The sequence below is a fragment of the Macrotis lagotis genome, chromosome 1 (assembly GCF_037893015.1).
Source record: "Macrotis lagotis isolate mMagLag1 chromosome 1, bilby.v1.9.chrom.fasta, whole genome shotgun sequence".
In the NCBI taxonomy this organism is placed as follows: Eukaryota; Metazoa; Chordata; class Mammalia; order Peramelemorphia; family Peramelidae; genus Macrotis; species Macrotis lagotis.
The window spans coordinates 536,271,335-536,291,287 of record NC_133658.1 but is presented as its reverse complement, the minus strand read 5'-3'; positions in this window follow the sequence as shown (position 1 = coordinate 536,291,287).

Sequence of the window (19,953 nt, the reverse complement as noted above, 5' to 3'; positions counted from 1 at the left end):
TGAAGTGGACTACCAACAGAGAGAATAAAAATAGGTCTCATGCAGAAAGTAGCATTTTAGTTAAATTTTGAAAGGAAATTTGGAATTCTAAGATACAGAAGGTGGGAGCATACTCCAAACTTGGGGGCAATAGCTTGTAAAGAGGCTCAGAGGTGGCAGATAAAATATTATGTAGGGAAGCAGAAGACCAGGATAGGGGGACTAAATAATGTGTGAATCCTTGCAGATAAGGGGGAAAAATCTATTTCAGCTGAAATCATTGAAAAAGGGAAATCCTAGTGGTATTTTCCCTGCCTTAGTAGAAATAACCTGTTAGGCTGATACATCTTTTCCCTCACATTAAATAGTTGGGATTTGACCTACTTTTAAAAAAATTAATCTATGATACTCAAATTTTTCTACATAAACTGTTTAGAACTTGACTGGTCTAAGGATAGGTCTTTTCAGATTTGTAATTTGAATAAAATACGTATTTTACAATCAGAACATAGTAAAGAGGATTTTTCCTTCTTAAGGGTTTTTAGAAGACAGATAGGTAGGTCTAGATTAGGTGCTTTCTGATTTAGTACATGGGATTTAGAGGCAGAAGGCCTAACTCTGTGCCTAATATAATCCTATAATGCCTATTAAATTTGGTCTCTGCCACTCACTTGACAATGGACAAGTTACTTTCTCCAAGTGTCTGCTTGTTCACCTATAAAATGAGGGATTTAGAGTCGGTGACTTCTAAGGTTTCTTTCTTTTCTAAAGCTATTATCACCTCCTGCTATTAAAACAAAGTTAAATGGCCACTTTGATATAATATTTAAGATGGAAAACAATTCCAAGGGAATAGAAATGATGATGTCCCCCTCCCCATTTCTAATTCCTAAATTCAGATCAGGTTTATGCTTTTCTCCAACCTCTTGTTCAATCCAGCTCAGGGAATAGATTTCAGTTGCCTTAGTCTTTGAATAAATTTTAACATCTTAAGCAATAGATGGAACACAAATATTGAACATGCCAGTAAAAAAATGACATGGTTTATGTGGCTCATTTATCTTCCGGCTTTCCTTAGCTCAAATAGTCCATAATACCTAGGCATTTTGCTTAGATAGACTAGCTATCAGAGAGAATAACACAATTACAATCTTAGGTGTTTGTGCTTGAAATTAGAAGTAAGAGAATATTTGAACAGCAGAAATAGTTGGCATTTTATTTTAATGGTCTTGAACCTTTTTCCAGCTTCTCTGAGTATATGTTATGTCATGAGCAATAGACTTTCACTGAAGTATATTAGACTTATGAAGAGTAAATGAGTCAAGACATTGATGCTGCTTCTGATCCATTCGCAATTGTTATAGTTATTGCTCTGAAGGACTCTGAGATGGGCATCTTGAGATAAGTGTCTATATGATGGCTATAGATACAACTTTTTTATGCCTACACAATTACAATCTAACTTCAAAGCACTCCACATCTTACAGCTTTGGAGAAGGAAGATCGATTCATAACCAGTCTTTAGAAGAATAACACACTAGCATCTCAGATCGAAATTCAGTCCCATTCTCTCTACTAATATTGCAGATACTTATATTTATCAGAGGATAGCTAGGAGTAGAAGAGAGGTACTATTGGTTTGGGAGCTGGAAAGTGGTGGGGGGAGTCACCTTTAAACTTGCTTGGAGATTTTCTACAGAATAATTCACAAAGCAAATAGCAATAATATAAATAGTAATAACACACATATATACATATATTATTTTAAGGTTTATGAAGCACTTTGCATACATTATCTCATTTGATCTTCACAGCAACCCTATAAAGTAGATGCAATTATCCCAATTTTATAAATAAGGAAACTAAAACAGAGAGGGTGAGTGAAAAGGGCTAAACAAAACTATTCACTTAAAATATTAAAGAGGTCTGTTGTGTCTTTCTGGGGCATATATTCAGGATTTAACAGAACTTCCAAAGACTTAACCAAACAAATGACTTTTACCCACCAGTAGTGATGGGTGGGGGAAGGAAAAGAGTCAAAGGGGAGGGGTGGAATATAAATGATACTTCCAGAAGGAAATTAGAAAGTATTGCCAAAGATGACACAGCAAGCAGGAAGGTCAAGGAGTATTTTCCTCACTGTTATTCATTTAAGGCAAGAGATGCAAAAGAGAAAATTTGACATGGAAAGTAAAAAAAAAGACAAAAAGGTGACATCTGAGAATGGGATTTGGGTTTCTCGATTTCAATTTAAAATGCTATAGGGATGATAAATTTTTGGCCAGAGATTTTGCTATTATTGTTCAGTTATCCATTGTCTACTTTTTATGATAGAATTCCAGGCCCTTCTATTCTTCACAATTTCTCAAAGTCTGTCCAGGTTCATGTTCTTTGTTTTCATGATATCATCTATTTATTTCATCTTCTGCTGGGCCCTTTTCCTTTTGCCTTCAATCTTTCCCAACTTCTTGGAGGATGTCTAATTAGAACTGGGAATATATTTTCCTGGTGTTTAGTAAATCTAATCAAAGGGGTTGGGATGGGAGAAGAATATTGTTTATGCTTCTATCTATCAAACTAGATACTATAGAGTAGCTATAGTGAAGAAAGAATAGCATCCAACATACGTCAACATTCATAAAAGTTAAAAATTCATTGACTGAAAGAAACCAATAGTTAAATCCAAGACCGCAAAGTTAGGCAGCAAACCTAAACTAGAAGTTGTAGCACAGAGAACCAAATTTAACCTCATAGAATCACAGAAATTTGAGAGGATAAAATTCATGACTAGAATATAGCTCTGGATAGTTATCTTATTAAAAAGAAACTATAAATTAAAAAAGAGGAGTGGAGAAGGACAACTTTGACTATTAAGAAGATATACTCATGGGGTGGCTAGGTGGCACAGTGGATAGAGCACTGTCCCCTGAGTTCAAATCTGGCCTCAGATACTTAATAATTACCTAGCTGTGTGACCTTGGGCAAGCCACTTAACCCCATTGCTTTGCAAAAAACCTAAAAAAATAAAAGAAGATATATACTCATGTAAAGAAATCTAGAAATCCAAAGGAGGCAGTATGATGTACAACATTAAAGTAAAGACTAGTGATGGGAGGAGCAGAAGTGATTTTGTCATAAGTAGGAAATGGATGAGAAGTTTCAGAAACATATCACAAGTCTGGTTCAGAGTCATTATATAGTAAGGTATAGGAAATTTCAATAATCTAGAGACCTGTTGATGTACTTTATTTTTCAAAGTATATCAGTTAACTTTTAGATTTATTCTGATGATAATTCAATCCTTCAAAAGGGAGAAGAATCAACAAGAGGAAATTCTATTCTTGATCTGGTTCTCACTAAGGGAACAACTGGTTGCTGGGATAGAAATGATAAGAAGATGAGGTGAAGGAAGTCACTGTCACTATCCATTCTAGTTTGTATTGGAGGAGATAAAAACTAAGCATATCTGATGTGTATCATAGACTTGGGGAAAATGGACTTCAATTCTTTCAGGGTAAGAACTGGGAGAAGGAATTTAAGGAAACAATTCAAATGAATAATTCAAAGTAATAGGAGTTGTTGAAGAAACTGATATTGATGCATAGGGATCTTATCAACCAGTTAAACATATTTGCAGAAGATGAAAATGAGGGCAAACAAAGAGGATAATATAAGATTGTGGTATTTCTGTAAAAATATCATGAGGAGTACAAAAAACTCAGAATGAGTTGAGGCTAAGTGAAGTTAAGGAAAAAATAAAGTGATTTTTTAAAAAAAAATTAGGGCAAAGAGAAAGCTCAAAGGAGGGACTGGACTATTGCCTGGATGAGACATTGATAACTTACAGAGAGAAGACAGAGTTGCTCATTTTTATTTTGATTCTGCTTTCTCTGGCAAGGAGAATAATCTTTGGTAATGGAAATAATGAAAGAACTAGGTTTCAGCAGATAGAATCCCAGGCCTGGAGTCAGAAAGCCTCATTTCCTGAGTTCAAATCTGGTCCCAGGTACTTGTTAAGCTGTGTGAACCTGGGCAAGTCACTTAATTCTATTTGCTTCAGTTTCCCTATCTGTAAAATGATCTAGAGAAGGAAGTGGCAGTATCTCTGCAAAGAAAACCCCAAACAAGGTCATGAATAGTCAGGCATGACTAAAATGAATGAACAAACCAATACTGAAAATAATGGAACAAAAACAGATAGCAGGATATTGATATTCAAGGCAAGTAAAACTAGCTTAGATGAGCTAAATCCTTAGGTTCTAAAAGAATTGGTTGATGTTATTGATAATATTTGAAAGATTATGGAAGATAGGAATAATTACCAAAGGACTAGAGAAAGGCAAATATTGTTACAATTTTCAATGGAAAAGAACAAAATTCACAAACTATAGTTAAGTGAATTTGATTTCAATTCTTCTTTTTTTTAATTTTTAATTTTTTGTTTTTTTGCAAGGCAATGGGGTTAAGTGGCTTGCCCAAGGCCACACAGCTAGGTAATTATTAAGTGTCTGAGGCCAGATTTGAACTCAGGTACTCCTGACTCCAGGGCCACCTGTGCCACCTAGCCACCCCTTGATTTCAATTCTTGAGAAAATTCTAGAACAGGCTATTAATGGGATGGTTAATGAGCAGTTAGAAAAGAAAGCAAAATAATAATAATAGCTTACATTTGTAGAACACTTTGACATATTAAGAGTGCTTTACTTCTATTATCTCTTTTGGTGCTTTGAACATCCCTGTTAGATATGTGCACAATTTTATAAATAAGGAAATTGAAATTGAGAATGACTAAGTAACTTTCCCAGTCACACATCAAGTAATTGAGATGGAATTTTAATGCAGACCTTCCTGAACTCATATCCAGCACTGTCCACCATTCCAAGAGTCAACTTGATTTCATTAAGAAAAATCATTGCAGACTCAAATTTTCTTAACAACCAGTAGAATAAGGGAATGCTATAAATACAACTAGATTTTAGCAAAGCAGTTAATGAGGTATCACATACTATTCCTTAGACAAGATAAGGAGATATGAACTAGATGATAAATGTGATTAGATGAATTAAGAACTGATAGAATGGACAGATGCAAAGATCAGTCATTGATGGCTTGAAGTCATCATGGCAGATTTCCCTTGTATACAAAGATCAGTGACTTAGATAAAGGCAAAGATGGCATGCTCCTTCAGTATGTGGATGACACTAGTCTGGGAGGGATGGCTTACACACTAGATGACAGACTGTATCCCAAAAGATATTTACAGATGAGTTCATTATGTTGAATCTAATAAGATGAAATTCAACAAGGATGAATATAAAGTCATACACATGAGAGCAAAAATCAACTTGATGAGCACAGGATGAGAGAAGTATGGTTAGGCAAAAGTTTTGAAAAGAGATTTGAAGATTTTTGAACCATAGCTTCAAGATGAGTAAGAAGTGAGATTTGGCAGACAAAGAAGAGAATGCAAGATTGTATTTCATGAAGAGAGGTATTACTGTCAAAAATAAGATAATAGTTCCCCTATATTATCCTTTGCTCATACCACATATAGAATACTGTGTTCCATTTTTGGGCGGCACTGTTTGCAGAAGGGCATTGATAGAGTCTAGAGTTGGAAAATAAGGATGATGAGAAGCCACAAATTAATAATATATTAAAAAATTGAAGAAACAGATCTTTAATCTGTAAGAAAGAAAACTTAGTAAGGACATGGTAACTTGTCTTCCAGTATTCAAAGAGCTATCAAGTAGAAGAGATATTGAATTAATGGCATGTTGGTAAAATATTTGCCTATTGGATCTCAAAAAAAACCAAACCAAAAAAAATCCCACTACATATTTTTAAAATGCATCATTAACATTTTGTCTATCAGTTTCTTAAGTCTAAACTATCAACAAAACACTAAATCAAGCCCAGATTTGTAACATTTGCAGATTTCTGTGGTGTAAATGTTTACACTAAGTATTTAGCAATTGACTAAAAAGCCAATTAGTACTAGCTGACTCTAGTATACCTCTGAATGAAACTCATTCTGCTTGCCTCCAAAGGAGAAATGACAGGAAGTTCTCAAAAGCAATATTCTGACTAGATTTCAGGAAAAATTTCCTACTAATTTCAGCTGTCAAAAAGTGGAATGAACTACCTAGAAAGAAAATGGTTTTCTCTTATTGGAAGTCTCCAAAAAGAGGTTGGGTAATCACTTCTTGGGTATGTCACAATGGGAATTCCTTTTGGGGTATGGGTTGATTTAAATAGTCTCTGAGGTCCCTTCCAACTTCAAAAATTGTGTGATTTTTATAGAGTTTTTAGCAATGCTTAGCTATCCCACATCATAACTCAATCAAATAGTTGTTTTGATGGGGAAAGTAGAATTGATGTTGATTTAGGGGAACCATACCCTTATTGAAATCACAATAAGCAGAGCCTGAGACAAAAGTAGGTCACAAATGTGAGGGGGAAGGCCCCACCTTTCATTCAGGAGCAAGAACAAAAGGGAAGTAAGAATGAGCTGGAATTATGAGAGACAGGAAATATTAGTCACAGTTGGCAGACGCCCAAATCAGTTGCCAACCCCATGCCCTTGTCTTAAGCCAAAAGCCAATAAAGATGAATTTGAGGTAAAAGGTCATTACTGGTGAGGCAAGATGTTATTTAATTAAATTCTGTAGGCATTCATTAAGTTCCTACTAAGTATAAGACACCCTAGAGAATGTAAAGACAAAAACAACTGGTTTCTGCCCTTTAACAATATTGTGCCTATAATTGTCTTATTCTAGCACATTCAAGGTTTTTTGTCCCCCTTTTTAAGACACACACACACACATATTATATATATATATATATATATATGATTTAAAAAATACAATAAAATTTACATAAATCATTGAAAATTTTAAAAAACACTTACTGTGAGAACAAAAAGGATATAAAGTTTCTGCTATTTTCCCTGAGGAATTAGGGGAAGGAATCTACTATCAGTTGAAACATAAGTAAAACCTTTTTGATAACCTTCCCCTCCTCCTCAAGCCCTTCCAACCTTTAAGGAATTCATGAACTTAGCAAGAGGAATACTAGTAGGATGAATTAGAGAGATCTAAAGTGACAGATTAGAAACTTCTGTTCATTCATGATCAGTTCCTATAGAACCAGCCCAAAAGGAGTATCTCATATTATTGTTTCTCAGGAAAATAGGGATATTGAATTAATAAATGGAAGGAACTAGTGCATAGTTCCTCTAAGCTGGTCAGAATCAATTGCTATTGATGAGAACTGGCTCCAGACTTTATTGATCTGTCTTTTGTCTAAGAATCTTACTCTGAGTTATTACCCCATCCTCTCTACCTCTACTTCACCAGTAGGATATCAAAGAATAAAGAAGTAATATCATATAACTGAAATGAAATCAGAACAAATTTGGAGTGAGATATAAAGAGGAGGCTGCAGAAACCATTAGAGCAGAGGTGTCAAACACATAGTCCTCAACATTCCTGGATGTCTCAGGAACCAGATTAAAATGTAATTAGGAAATATTCAATAAAATACATAAAATACAATAAACCATAGGTGATATTAATATGTGTTTTTCTAAATCAATATGTACCCATTAGGATCCTTATACAAGGCTTGCTGGTCCTTGTTTCTATTTGAGTTTGACACCACCATTTTAGAGGATTTGGAAGTAGGCCTAATCATTTGATTTTACTTTTGGTATTTTCTTCAACTAGATTGTAAGAACAACTTTTACAGTTTGTAAAGTGCTTTATATGATCTCATTTTATCCTTACAACAAGCCTGAGATTTAAATTCTGCAGTTTTTATTGTTTCCATTTTACATGGAAGAGAAATTAAGTGACTAGCTCAGAAAACAGTGAATAAGCTTCTGAGGAAGGATTTGAACACATAATCTTGTTACAGATTTACTCCTTTACCTGCTGTTGCCTACTGTGCTCTCTCTTTGAGAGCAAGGACCATGTTTTTCCTTCTTTATTCATCCACAGAGGAAAAAAAAATGAAGTGTCCTCATTCACCCACAGTGGTATATTCAATAAGTAATTACTGAATCTCATTAGTCTGATTAGTCTGATCATTCTCCCCTAATTTCTACTGATACAGAAATAGAATTGGAGGAATACAAATCTAAGAGTTCTCATAGTTCTTGCTACCATACAATGTGGGGATTAAGATAAACATACAATTGTTTGTGGAGGTAGAATGAAAGAAATATTGAACTTTTAGGAAGGGCCCTAGTCAGGGTGAATCTTAGCTTTGGCACTTAAAACTATGTGACTATGAGCAAATCTCCTTATAAGCCTCCATTTTTTTTTCCCTCTGGAAAGTGGACGAATAATCCTTGTACTATTAATTTCAGAGGGTTAAAATAAGTAAAGTGCTTTATGAACCTGAAAATGCTAAGATGAATTATAACACAATATAATGTGAATTTAAATGAAAATGAAATTATTTAAATGAGAATTTTTGCAGTGTATCACAATTTTTATCACTGCCTTTATAAATCAGAGACACAATTATAAGAAGGAAAACTACTTATATCAGTTAAATGACTTGTGAAATTTGGACAGTGAGGTGAATATGCTCAGATTCAAAGAGTTGAGCTTTTCCTTTTTTTTTTAAACATTTGGGGGAAAAAATAGGAAAAAGCAGCAGGATGCCACTGTCAGTGATGATAGAAAATAACCCTGTGATAAGTATGAACTCAAGATATAGGGAAAGATGCTCAGCTTCTTCTATTGTGGGTCAAAATACTCATTCTGTTCCTGTAGAGGAGGCCTCCCAGGGTGACTGAACCCAAATTTCAAAGAATGAGAGGGGAATAACTTCAGTAATGATTTTAACCCGTGAGATGGAAATAAGTTTTGAATGGTTCATGGGCCTGCTTAAGCTATCAAACAGTGATGCTTCTCTGAGATGAGACTCCATCACAATTCACAAAATACTATCAGAGAAGGGCAAGGGAAGTTTCTTGATGCTAATAAGTAGTTCGTACAGTTTGGCATAATGAAAAGGTCAAAGGAAATGGATTCATATCCTCTCTCTGATGCTTCCTAGCTATGTCAACCTGGGCAAGTCACTTAACTCTCCTAGACCTCAGTTTCTTCATTGGTAAAATGAGGAGGTTGATAGAAAGCCTCTCAGATCCTTTCCCATGATTCAAAAACACACAGAGATTCTCTTTCCACATGTACTAGAAAGAAGACCCTATTTCAAATCTGATGTCAGATATTTACTAGCTGTGGGACTCTGAGCAATCTGCCTTAGTTTCCTCAACTGTAACCTCCCAATATTATTGTGAGGCTCAAATGAGATCACAGTTATAAAGTGCTTAATCTGGCACATTTGTTGCCACTTTGTAACCCCATTTAGTATTTTCTTGGCAAAGATAGATTTGCTGTTTCCTTCTCCAGTTCATTTTTACAGATGGGGAAACTGAGGCAAACAGGATTAAGCAACTTGTTCAGGATTACACAGTTAGTAAGTATCTGAGTGCAGATACTTAGTGCAGATACTCAGGAAAATGAGTCTTCCTGACCAGGACTGGTACCATACCCACTTTGCTACCTAGTTGCCTCTGACACAAAGTAGACTTTATAAATGATTTATAAACCATTGTTACTATTAATTTTATATTTATATTGCAACTGACACAAAGTAGACTCTATAAATGCTCTGTAAATCATTATTATTAATATTAATTTTATATTTATATTGCCATGCCTAGAGTTTTCTGATCCTGTTGCTGTAGGAATATGGTCTTATAAAAGGTAGCCAGAAGGTTCAGTGAATAAAACACTGGGTCAAGAATCAGAAAGACCTGGTTTCAAATATGGCCTTAGACACTTAGTAACTGTGTGACTCTTGGCAAGTCACTTGATCCTTGCCTGCCTCAGTTTCCTCAATTTAAAAATTAAAAACAAGCCCCAGGATGGTTGTGAGGATTAAATGAGATCATATTTTAATTCATTTAGCATAATTTCTGGCACAGAATGGACACTTAAAAACTTTTCTTCTGCTATTGCCCCCAAGCACCACCCAGGTAGGATTGCAGGCTGTATATCTCTCTTTATCACTCCCAAATGGAGTAATGTTTTTCCATTTATCTTAAAGGAGGAGTTACAAGAAATGATAAGTGATTTCTACCCTTTGCTCTCTATCAGTTTAAGGATTTGATTATTTGGATTTCTGTTTGCTCTCTATCAGTTTAAGGATTTGATTATTTGGATTTCTGGTGTCACTCTAGACTATTCAGACTGAGAGAATATTTAACAGGATATCATCTCAAAGATACCTTTTCTAAGTGGATATCACAGCATAAGTGATCTACCTCTTCTTCCTTGTGGAGTGAGCTAATAGATTCAATGTTAGGCTTGGGTTCAAATCTTAGCTCATACCTAGAGACCCTGAGCAAATTCTTAATATCTCTGGTCCTCAGTTTCCTTATTTTTATGTTCTTTTTTTTTTAAGATTTTTGCAAGGCAAATGGGGTTAAGTAGCTTGCCCAAGGCCACACAGCTAGGTAATTATTAAGTGTCTGAGGCTGGATTTGAACCCAGGTACTCCTGACTCCAAGGCCGGTGTTTTATCCACTACGCTACCTAGCTACCTCATCAGTTTCCTTATTTTTAAATGAGAGGGTTAGAATTGATGCCATCCAAGGTCCTCTACATCTCTGATCCTTTTCCCAGACAAAGGGAAGTGGTCAGTGGCTCAGGACAGGATTACCTAGTCATCTTTCTCTGAGAAGTCTGACCCACTTGCAGTGTTAGAATGGAGATAGGGGAGTGGCTAGGTGGCGCAGTGGATAGAGCACTGGTCCGGGAGTCAGGAGTACATGAGTTCAAATCCAGCCTCAGACACTTAATAATTATCTAGCTGTGTGTGTGGCCTTGGGCAAGCCACTTAACCCCATTGCCTTGCAAAAACTAAAAAAAAATGGAGATAGGGTTATGCTACAAACAGCTTTGACTGATAGAATAAATGGTAGTGATGCAGATTAAATTTGAGAAGGTATCAATGATTTTTTTCTTTTTGGAGAGCTGATTGTACCCTTGCTTTGAGGTCTTCTGTAAAAGGAGTCAGAGATAAGTTGAATGTCTATGGGGTTTAGTTTGAAAAATTCTCTTGTTTGTATCTGAGACACTACCTCAAATAGAAGATAGGTCTATCAATGAGCATTCATTAGATGCTTTATTCCTAGACATACAAAAAAATACAAAAACATACTCTTCCCTCAGGAAGCTTATATTCTAACCAGGTAGACAACATTAAATTACTAGGGACTACAAGCAATATACAAAATAGAAGGAAGTTTATTTGAGAAGGGAAAACACTGCCAGATTTGGGGGTTGGTAAAGGAGAACCAAGAAAGTTGTCTTGGGTAGGGTGGAGTTTGAGAAGAATTTTGAAAGGGCAGGAAAATTAAAAGATAGAGATGAGGGGCAGAATTTCCAGGCATGGAGGACCGTTAATTCTAGGACAGAGATTCATGCCTGAGGAACAGTGAGTAGGCCAGCATGGAAGGGAGCAAAATATAAGAAGACCAGCAAAATAGGTGGAGCCAGGCTATGAAGAGCTTTAAATATCTAATAGAAGCATTTATATTTGACCCTGGAGCATACTGGGTGAAGGGCTACCAAGTCAGACCTACAGTTTAATAAAAATCATCTTGGCAAGAAAGTAGGGGATAGATTAGAGCTAGGAGAGAACTGATTCAGAGAAAGCTATTGAAATAGTCCAGGCAATGGTGGTGGTGAGAACTTGAACCAATGTGGTGGCTTTGGGAATGAAGATGAGAGATATTGTGATTTGTCAATAGACTGGAGTGAGAAAAGGGGTTGAGGATGAATCCAAAGTTGTGAATCTTGATGACTAGGAAGTGGTGCTTTCTACAAATTATAGGGAAGTCTAGGTGTATGGGCATTAAGAGTGATGATGCCTGATCATCTGCATAAAGATAATTGATCTGAGGAATTCACCAAATAGAGCCCAAGACAGAACTTTTGGAGGACACCCACATTTAGTGGTTGTGAACCATTGAAGCAGACTGAAAAGGAACAATTAAATAGATAGGAAGAGAACAGGGAGAGAGTAATATCACGAAAACCTAGAGAAAAGAGTATTCAAGGTGAATCAAAGCATAACATTCTGCAGAGAAGTCTAGAAGGATGTGCACTGAGACGAGACCATTAAGTTTGGCTATTAAGATCACTATAAATATGGAACAATTTCAGTTTGAATGATGATAATGTTAGAAATCAGTAACAAAATTGGGAACTAGACATTAGTTTCAGGAACAGTGTCAGAAAATGTAGACTTCAGTGGGAGTCAGAATCTATGGACCAAAGAGATCAACTGTTCCAACCCTTGCCTAGCTACAACATATGAAACCACCAGGTGTCACTATCCAGCAAGATTTGGAAGTTTAGGTGGCAAATGAAAGAAAGATGCTCATTCCCTCCTCTCCCTCCCATCATTGCAATTTCAATCAACCCCTTTCTTTCTCACCCTCCTCCCCTTTACCAAACCACATCTTTTCCTTCCTTTCATTTGGTTTAGGGGCATAATTTCTGATCCATGTCTATTTTTTATTATATAAATATTTATTTGTTTTCCAATTATATACAATAGTACTTTCTACCTATCATTTTTTGGTAAGGTTTTGAATTTTACACATTTTTCCTCCCCCTTCGCTTCCCTCCCCCTTCCCCTCTCCAGAAGGCAATCTGACTATCTTTATATTGTTTCCATGCTATATACATTGATCAAAATCCTTGAGAGAAAAATCATATCCTTGAGGCAAAAATAAAATATTAGAGAGAGTAAAATTATGTAGTACAATAAGATAACTTTTTAAAAAAATTGAAGGTAATAATATTTGGTCTTTGTTTAAACTCACTGTTCTTTCTCTGGATACAGGTGGTATTCTCCATTGTAGATACCCCAAAATTGTTCTTGATTGTTGCACTGATGGAATGAGCAAGTCCATCAAGGTCGATCTGATCCATGTCTTTACCACTATCTTCGGAGACCAGAATTCCTCTGAAAATATGTGACCCTAAGCTACATAAGTCTGGAACCAAAGACTCCATTAGCCTTCAGATACACAATCATAAATTGTATGCTTTTTTCACTTCTGGTACTTAAGACATATTACTAGAAGCAAGACAATAAGATTCTTATCCCAATTAACTCATCTATCAGCTAGGCAGAGAGAACCTTAGCATTTTGGCAGAGATTTAGTCACTCTCTGGATGTATTTAATTCTGTGTGCAATAATCTAGTCACAATATTCCACTATTTCATCCTTACATGCAAATCATTTATTACTACTCCTAATTTAAAGGAGACTAAATTCAAGAAATAAAAATAGTGAAAATCACGTGGAAAGTTTCTGCAAATCATGGGCATAAAGGAAGATAGACAAATTTTTATTGTCCTTTTGTTAATTTTTAAGGAACAGCAGGAGCCAGACTTCAGCCCATGCTTTTCAGAGGTGTGAACAATGAGTTTTGCTATTTATTTATTTATGAATGACTTATTTTTCTGTGCCAGAATTGGTAAGTGAGCTCGCCTTTCACATAGTTACCGAAGAAACTTCCTGGTAATCAGATCAAATTAGCATTTGTAAAGGGCAAAACTGGTCTTTAAGAAAGATACAAATTTGAATGTAAAAATGTCAATTTAAGAAGCAAAAAGCTTGCTTTCATAATCCAATTAAGATAGTCCCTAGTTTGCATAGTTGATAAGGCACTCACTTTACTAGAATATCTGATGTTGAGTCTCCCTCTACCCCCACAACCATCCTGGGTTGAGGGTTCTGTACCCTCCTTTGATTGAATAAACCAGAGTTCAATTCAGATCCTGTGTTCTTTTTTTTTTTGCAAGTCAAGGGGGTTAAGTGACTTGCTCAAGGTCACACAGCTTGGTAAGTATTAAGTATCTGAAGTCGGATTTGAACTTAGGTTTCCTGACTCCAGGGTCAATGTTCTATCCACTGTGCCACCTAGCTGTCTTTTAATGTCCAAATCTTTAAAAACATCAGTATAAGGCTCTATTTTGAAGGTTTGACTCCTGTGCACATCTGTGTAATCAGAGAATTTAGAGAAATATTAATAAATGTGTTTGTTAACCTATTCTATTTTGCTTTTTCTTAAGGAAAAACTGTGGTGGCTAACATTGTCCCTTAATATATTAAAAAAAAAATCTGAAGATTAGCACATATTTGATCAAATTATTATTTTAAGGTCAAAACTCAATGAGAACCCCCCTCTTCATTTTTAGAGCACCTCTTGCTCTGGGGTTTTGATAGGCAAAGAAGCAGTTATATCATACCCCCATTGTTAGTCTCTATTCAAAATACCTGCAGGAATATTTCTGTTTCATCAGTCTTTATATGGCTGCTGAAAATCATACTATTGCCTTCCACAACAAACTCCAACTCCAACTGAATTTCATGCAGACCCCACTTCAAAAACTCCTGGCTAATGGACATCACTACAGTCATCTCAACATACTAAAACTCAAGCCTAGGTACTCTAGCTTTAATTGTCCCACTTCCAACCCCCACCTTGAACAAATGTGCTCAATTTTGTGATCATAATCCAAGAAAGAGGCTCCTTTGTGGAACTTAACTTCTTGTCATGAGTTTCATCATATGTTTTAGCTATTTGAATTACACATGAATACTGTGTATAATACTCCTAACGTATATAAAATTATGAATTATTTTGGGGATCTCTAAAAGCAGAGTGGGTAGGTGAGATCAGCTTTCACACAGATACTAAAGAAGGTTGCCTGGTAATCAGATCAATTTAGCAACTGTAAAAGGTGTTTTAAGAAAGCTTAATTGTAACCAGGACAAAGGTTTGCTTTCTAATCGCATCAAGATAGCCTCTACAGCTATCTCCATGTTTTGAAGGTCTTTAGCATAATGATAGGGCACTCCTTTTACTGAAATGTCTGATTCCCCCATCCTGATTGCCCTCCCCTTTCCTAGCTAGGGGGAGGCACACCTTTCTTTGATTAGACCAGAGGTTACATTTCAGATCCCACCTTTTGATAGTCAAAGCTATAAAAACCCAGTACAGGCCTCCTTTGGGGGAACAGGTTGACTCTTCCGCTGGAATCCTCCTCCTTAACATCCCAACATGCATACCTGAGTAACTCTTGACTTAAGAGAAATATCAATAAATGTGTATTTTAAACTAATTCTGTTTTGCTCTTTCTTAAGGCTAAAACCTCTGGTAACTTTTGTTCCCTGATAAGGATAAACTCTGGGAAGGTTAACACATTTATTTTCACAGACCAAAATTCAGTGAGGACCCCACTTCATCTTTGGAGTACCTTTCTACATTCACATCTTCTCTTCTCCTTCATTGGAATCCCCCAGTATCTGGACCTTGTATACTTAGAAACTTTTCATTTCCTAATTTATTAGTATTAACCTGGTTTTTCCCCCGAGGTGGGTAGCCAGTCAAACTTATCTGAGTAGAGTACCATCCCTTCCTATAAAATATTACAGCTGCTTTGATACCTGTGCTGCCCTGATTTGGATTTGTCTGAGATTGAAGAGTCCTAGCAAGAGTCCAATGTCATGATTCTCCAAGTACTGGGAGTCTAAACTTGCAAGATCACCATATATTCCTTCCTCCTTTTTCTACCATGGTCTGAAGATCTAAGGTTCTATGGCCACATCCTAAGAGAAATCACATCTGTTCCTTATTCTTCCCAGTCCAGATCTGGAGATGTTAGCCCTGGACTCAATACAGAGTCAGCAGGTTAATCCACCTTGGTAGTATCAGCTGATAGCCCAGTTTGGAGATTAGATTCTGACTGTTGTTTGGGTTGCTACTCTTCATTTGGTGCAATGGATTACTCAGATCCTGATGATTCAATCAAACAATCCATTTAATATAAATGTATTCACCTACTTCCTAGGAAAAGCAGTTCCCAAAGCAGTTAACAAGTTCAGGAAAATAAATGATGATACAACTCACCATGGAGAAGCTTCCCTTGGGTCTTAGGAATTCCTAAAATTGCTTTTAATTTTTCTTTGCCCAAGTGTCCCATCAATCCATTTGAGGCAAAATTAACCCTATTTATTTCTGGTCTGCAGCAAAGTCTCACAACAGTTTCTACAAGTGTTGGGGGGGGGGTGTCATTAACTTATATCTCCCCAAATTTACTAGTACCTTAGTTCATAATATCCTGACTTTTAGGTAGCTGTACTATAGGCAGTAAGTCAATACTTCAGAGCATCAGAGCCTCTCTTCTGTGCAGCAAAGCTGAGGGAGTTCTATCAAAACAGCAAAAAAAAAAACAACAAAAAAACCCCACAATGGGAATTTTTCATGGGCTCTGCTAACTGTCTTGTGCACCTGACTGGGCCTGCTTCTGGTCCACTCAGTTTCCTAGAACCTGCTCAATAGCTGCCTGGAGCCCACCTGAAGCCCACTCAGCTTACATATCTGAGACTGCTTTTGGTGTCGGGTAAAATCATTCAAACAGCTATAAATCCATCTATCTGTAGGTATTACATAAATCACATTTCTCTATCTCATTCACAAAGATAATGAAAAACTGTGAAATGCTTTGCTAAAATGAAGGTACATCTTATCTTTGACATTTTCTTGCTCTAGAATACTAGGAACTTGTCAAAAATGGAAACTAGCTTAATTTGACATCATTTTCTTAATGAACCAATCCTTGGTCTTAGTGCTGGAAACTAATATTAAGTTCACTCTTCTATAGTTTCCAGAACAACATTTCATTCTTTTTCAAAGAACAAATAAATTAAATAGATATTTATTAAGTGATATTTATCAGGAAGAGCACACTATGTTAAGTGTATACCTACCTTATGGAACTTATAATCTATTAGGGATCAAAATGATATTAGTTGTCTGGTATTTTGGTGTATCAGCTAAAATTCTACCTTCTACAAGAAATCTTTCCTAATCTACCTCAATTCTAGTGTCTTCCCTGTGGAATTACCTCCAATTTAGCATAGATGTATTCAGATATAAATATCGGTGTATATACATATATATATGTATATATACTGACATTTATACACGTGTGTGTGTGTGTGTGTGTGTGTGTGTGTGTAGTTTATATATCACTATTTGCATATTGTTCCTCCATTAGTGCTCATTGAGAACAGGGATCATTTTTGCTTTTCTTTGTATCTGCCCCCCCCCCCCCCAAGGCTTAACACAATTTCAGGTTCATATTCAGGTTTAATAGATGCTTGTTGACTTGACTTGACTTTCCATAGTAATGATAAAGTGAAATTGAATGTGTTAACAAAAGTTATTTTTCAGGTCACTTGATGATTAAGTCATCCTGTTAGAAAAATGGCTTTAAGGTAGCTAAACCTGAAAATGATCTTTCAACCTTTAAAGTATAGTGTACACTCATTCTCTCCTTAATAAAAACCTCCCCTTTTGTGTCATAAAACTATTTCTATGCCTCCTTTTCTTCTCCCAGTCAGGAGCAATTGAACACCTAGCAACCTCTAGCAATTGTGGAATTAATATTAATACTGGTATATGCCTGGATATTAAACATAGCTGCAAATGAAAAGCCAGGAAAGGCATCAAAGAGAATTTGAGATGGAATATATTCCCTAGGAACTAACATGCATTCACAGAAAGATCAAGATAATAGATGTACCACCAGTAGCTGATAAACACATAATCTTCAATATAGTAAAGCTAGTAATCCTTTGGCAATTTGGCAGCATAGTATAGATTATTGGTCTTGGAATTAGGAACTCACAGTTGAGTTCCAGTTCCCCTTCTGCCACTTTAGCTGAGAGACTATGGACAAACCATTTGAACTCTCTGAGTTTCAGATTACTCACCCATAAAATGGGTGTATTAATCACTAGGGCTATTGCAAGGCTGCAGAAACCTTAAAGCTCTATGTAAATGAAATGTCATTAATGTCAACAGTCTAAAGACTGTTAGTATCTAGGTCTATCTTCTCTCATGTTGCCAGTCCATTGGTCATTCTTTTACCAACCCTCATCCCCTCTGCCACAGGGTAAAAGAGAAATGAAGGGGTGGTCAAATTCTATCAATTCTAAGAAGAGATTTGGGTTTGGAAGGAAGGAAAAAGTAATGGTTACATTATAGGTTGCTTAGAAAGCTTCTGGTCTCAGAAAGCACACTGTCTACCACTCTAAGTAGAAGATTCATTTAGGTTGCCGGAAACCCTGGAGAAGAGGTTAGAGAAACAAGGAAGGAGGAATAAAAAAGAAAGGAGATGGAAAAAAAAGGGGGAAAAGAGGAAAAAAGAAAGTAATGACTAGAGTGAGTTTCCACAATCCATACCATCTCTGTCTCCTCTTGTCCAGAATTTTCAGCTTTTGAGTGAAGTGAGCAAAACCAGAAAAATATCATATACAGTTGCAGCATCAACACTGTACAATGATCAACTATGCATGATTTAGCTCTTCTCAAGAATACAATGATTCAAGACAATTCCAAAAGACTCATGATGGAAAATGCTTTCCATAAAGAGAAAGAGCTATGGTGGCTGAATGTAGATTGAAGTATACTATTTTCACTTTTTTTTTGTTCTTTGGGTTTTTTGGGATTTTCCCTTTTGTTCTCTTTCTTCTTTCACAACATGACTAATATGGGAATATGTTTCCATGATTGCACATGTTTCACCTATATCAAATTGCTTGTCATCTTGGGAAAAGAGGAGGGAAGTGAGGGAGAGAGAAAAATTTGGAAGTCAATATCTTTTAAATATTAATGTTGAAAATACTCTTTATATGTAATTAAAAAATGAAATATTATCCACCAAAAAAATCTTCAAGCTTTCACAGTATTTAAAGCTGGAAGGCATTTTAGTCATCATTTTGTCAAAGTTCATTTTATAGATAAGGAGAATGAGATCCAGCAAAGGAAAATGACTTACTCAAAGTCATTCAGGCAAGAAAAATCTTAATCTATCCCATCTGAATCCCTTACACCATTTCTTGAACAAAAGAACTCTATCAGCCCTTAAGCCAGTGCTATAGATGAAGTTCCCAGAGAGATGTTTTGGCCTATTGAGCAGAACGAACACTAATAGTCCTCCCCACTGATCATTTTTTCTGGGAATACCTTCATGTAGAAAAGAAGTAAAATTCCATTTAGAACATAGACAATAATAGAGTATATTGAGCTACATGACATGAGAAAATAAAAATCTGTTTTCAGGGTAGTTGAAAGACATGCTGAAAGTTGCAGGTGTTTTAGGGAGTCATACCAGATTGAGGCCTCAAGGTTTAAGTGGCAAGAGAGCTGAGATTTGAATAGCAACCAAAAAATCAACTCTTATCCCAAAGATGGATAGATGGCACAGTAGAATGACCTGAATTCAAATCTGGTCTGAGAGACTTATTGCTGTGTGACATTTTACCTCTGTTTACCTCAGTTCCTCATCTGCAAAATGGGAATAAGAATAGTTTCTACTTCCCAGAGCTGTTTTGAGGATCAAATAAGACATCAATTGTTGAGTATTATACATGATAGCCATTATTATTATTATTATTATTATTATTATTATTAGCATATGTCTCTGAAATGTTTCTTGTTACACTCAAACACAAACTAAAAACTAAGGACCTGAATTAAAATCTGACCTCAGACTAACTTTTTATACAACCCCAGGCAAATCATGTAACCACTATTTTCCTCAGTTTCCTCATCTGTAAAATGGGGCATAATAATAGCACTTGTTATGAGGAGAAACATGAGATAATATTTGTAAATCCTTCTGCAAACCTAAACACCATACAAATACTCTGTTTACAACCTTACCAACCGTAAAAACTCAATGAAGTGAATTACTTTTCCTGATTTTACTCTAATATATCCTCTTCCTTTTTACAAACCTTTTCTGGGGATATCAAGGTGATAAACATTCTATGCCTGGTTTACAAAAAGAAAGAATATCCTG